At 39.9% G+C, this 3,589-nt stretch overlaps 1 non-coding gene across 1 annotated transcript; it reads right to left on the bottom strand.

Annotated features, from left to right (window-relative positions):
- Window positions 1-435: 435 nt before the first annotated feature.
- LOC115846017 (U6 spliceosomal RNA) lies at window positions 436-540 on the bottom strand. Its single transcript, XR_004036745.1, has one exon. It is a non-coding gene; the product is annotated as a U6 spliceosomal RNA (small nuclear RNA).
- Between the last annotated feature and the right edge of the window lie 3,049 nt (window positions 541-3,589).

Raw genomic sequence — 3,589 nt, 5'->3', positions numbered from 1 at the left:
TTAAGCACAATGTAAATATATTTTTAAAAAAAATTTTATTGGAGTAGAGTTGATTTACAATGCTGTGTGTTAAGTTTCAGGTGTACAGCAAAGTGCATCAGTTATATGTATACATATATCCACTCTTTTTTAGATTCTTTTCCTATTTAGGTCATTACAGACCACTGAGTAGAGTTCCCTGTGCTCTACAGTAGGTCCTTGTTGGTTATCTATCTTATATATAGTAGTGTGTATATGTTGATCCCAAACTCCCAATTTATCCCTCCCTCCTTTGCCCCCCTGGTAACCATAAGTTTGTTTTCTGCATCTGTGACTCTATTTCTGTTTTGTAGATAAGTTCATTTGTACCATTTTTTTAGATTCCACATATAAGCAATGACATATGATATTTGTCTTTCTCTGTCTGACCTAGTTCACTCAGTACAACAATCTCTAAAAACTATGGAACACTTCACGTATTTGCATGTCATCCTTGCACAGGGGCCATGCTAACCTTCTCTGTATCGTTCGTTTTAGTATATGTGCTGCTGAAGAAAGCACCACAATGTAGGTATACTTAACACTACTGCATCCTTAGAAGCAGTTGGGATGGTAAATTTCATGTTATGTGCTTTTTACCACCATTAAACATTTAAACTTTTATTAAAAAAAAAAAAAAACAGCTTGGACACCCTCAAGAAGTAAATCTCTTTAGTATTGCGTGCTGCCCACAGAATCGAGCTGACATTGCCTGGTGCTTTCGTCACCCACAGCCGCCCCGCCCCCCCAGGACCCCTGAGCCTTTACAGGGAATCAGGAAGCTCTGGCTTCTCAAGAGAACTCTCTGGATTCCCCTTAGGCTTAAACACTTTCCCCTATTTTTTTCACTGGTCACTTTGATCAGACTGTACCAGCTCTCACCCTGGTCTCTGTGGGGAATATGGACTATGGGAGATATGGAAAATATGAAATATGGAAACCACTTGTCAAAATTCACTAATGAGCAAAGATATGGTTCCCTCTAAGCAGTGCTGTAAAATGTATCAGTGCTCACAGATATATCACAAACTTTGGGACCTATACACAGCTTTGTTAACGGTATCAGAACTGGCAGGCATGAGCCTACATGAGAAAGGACGCAGGCAAAAGGAGATGTGGAAGGAAGGAAGACAAGGGGAAGGAAGGAGAGAGACCATAAGAGAAACTGGGGTAGCAGGGCGACAAGTCAAGGTTTAATTTCCTTTTTCTCAGAGGTACAAGTTTGCTCACTCTCCTGTACATGCTAAAATCAATGGGCACTTCATAAAAAGGAACGAAATAGTGACATTTGCAGAGATGTGGATGGACCTAGAGACTGTCATACAGAGTGAAGTAAGTCAGACAGAGAAAAGCAAATGTCATACAATATCGCCTATATGTGGAATCTAGAAAAATGCTACAGATGAACTTATTTGTAAAGCAGAAATAGAGTCACAGATGTAGAAAACAAACGTATGGACACCAAGGGGGGAAGGGAGGGTGGGATGAATTGGGAGATTGGGATTGACATATACACACTACTATGTATTAAATAGATTAATGAGAACCTACTGTATAGCACAGGGAACTCTACTCAGTGCTCTGTGGTGACCTAAATGGGAAGGAAATCTAAAAAAGAGGTGATATATGTATACGTATGACTGATTCACTTAGCTGTACAGCAAGAAACTAATACAACATTGTAAAGCAACTATACTCTAATAAAAATTAATAAAGTAAATAAATTTTTAAAATTAAAAAAATAAAATAAAATTAATGGGCACTTTCAAAAATGAAAAGGTCCAAAGTGGACCCTTTTCTCACTGAGCCTGTATCTTCCTGACCTAATGGCCTGGCTCCTTCAGCTGCTGCCAATGGCAAAGAGCCCCAGACTGGGCACCTTAAACAACAGATGCTTATTTTCTCACAGTTCTCGAGGCTGGAAATCCATGATCAAGGTGTAAGCAGATTTGGTTTCTCCTGAGGTCTCTCTCCCTGGCTTTAGGCAGCTGCCTTCTCTCTGTGTCCGCACATGGTAGCCCACCCGTCTGCATGTTGTCTGTGCCCTAATCTCTCCTTCTTATAAGGGCACCAATCATTTTGGATTAGGGCCCACACATATGACCTCATTTTTCCTTATTTACCTCTTTAAAGGCCTTGTCTCCAAACACAGTCACATTCTGAGGTGCTGGGAATTAAGACGTCAACATATGACTTTGGAGGGACACAGTTCAGCCCACACCTGCCTCATCAGAGTTACTGAAGGGGCCCAGGGCAGCATTACAGGTCAGCCTGTAGCACCTGTCAGAGCCTTCCCAGTAAGTCTACTTATGGATGAACTTTTTTCTTCTTCTGGACCTATTCTGCAAGCCAAAGAAAAGAAAAGAAAAAACTAAATTAAATTAAATCAGAAATAATGTAATAGCTAGATGTAGGTGAATTTACTATTTTCTATTTTCCCTATTTTGAGCTATAACATATGGACCTGGATTCTTCCCTAGAATTTTACTCTTTTGACACTTTCTCCTCCGGACCTAAAGGGATTGTACTGATGTATTTAATGACACTGCATCTTGGGATGCAAACTATTTAAAGGAGAGGAAAAGAGAGGGAAAGGAAGTGTGAGATATTCACATAACATCTTTGTTCCATTTGAGTAATCAGGCAAAACAGAGAAAAATAGTGCTATTGTGTTATTGTAATAAGCATTCTTAAAATTAAAACAAAAAAAGTTTTCTCCTTAAATAACTAAAGTATTTCTGCTGCAATTGTAAGTAACTTGCAATTTTACTTGGGGCGGTAGTAGGCCGGGGGGTGGCGTCAGGAGTTGCAAAAGTTCCAAGAGGCTTGAAGCTTCTGCCCTCGGGAAGCCCACCTGTGGTCTCCTGAATTGCTTTATTTTCCCTCCATCTCACCCTGTAACGTATCCTGTTCTATGTTAGGTGTTCTCTCTCATACCATAAAAAGAGTGAGAAGTTTCAGAGTCAAACAGACCCCTTCCTGAATCTCAGCTCCACCGCTAGGTAGCTCTGTCACCTTCGTTAAGCTTTCTAGTCCCTCAAATTCTCAGTTTCTTCACCTGCAAAATATGACTAATAAAAAAAAAAATTAAGACTTCCTGAAAACAGAGAGTCCTTACCTTACTCTTCTTTAAAAATTGTACTTTAAATGTACCTTTCCAAAGCCCCCAAGGCTTTTGTTCAATAATCCTCCTTCAGTTATTCAAGAGTCAACCAACCCATTTATAGACGGTTTGAAATTTGTAGCTTCTTCCACCTGCTTTGCTGTTACTGACCCACTGGCCTGAGTCACCATCAGGTGCACAGTTAGAGCAAAGGAAATTAATCAACAATTGCATTCAAAGCCGGGGAATCCTGAGAACAGGAGACAAACTATCATGCATGTTTCAAAGACACTATCCTCCCTAGAACCCATTACTATTCTTCACAAAATTTCCAAAAATATTTTTCTTCTTCACCTTCTCAGACCCCATCTTCTCTTCTTACATCAACCGCACCGTGCAAAAGTCTGCCTGTTGGTTCCTGTCTCAAAGTGGATTCCTCTTTTATTATATCTTTTGTCCATTTGAAAC

The sequence above is a fragment of the Globicephala melas genome, chromosome 1, assembly GCF_963455315.2.
Source record: "Globicephala melas chromosome 1, mGloMel1.2, whole genome shotgun sequence".
Taxonomy (NCBI): domain Eukaryota; kingdom Metazoa; phylum Chordata; class Mammalia; order Artiodactyla; family Delphinidae; genus Globicephala; species Globicephala melas.
Note: the sequence above shows the minus strand (reverse complement) of the source record. Positions and strands in the feature narration are given on the sequence as shown.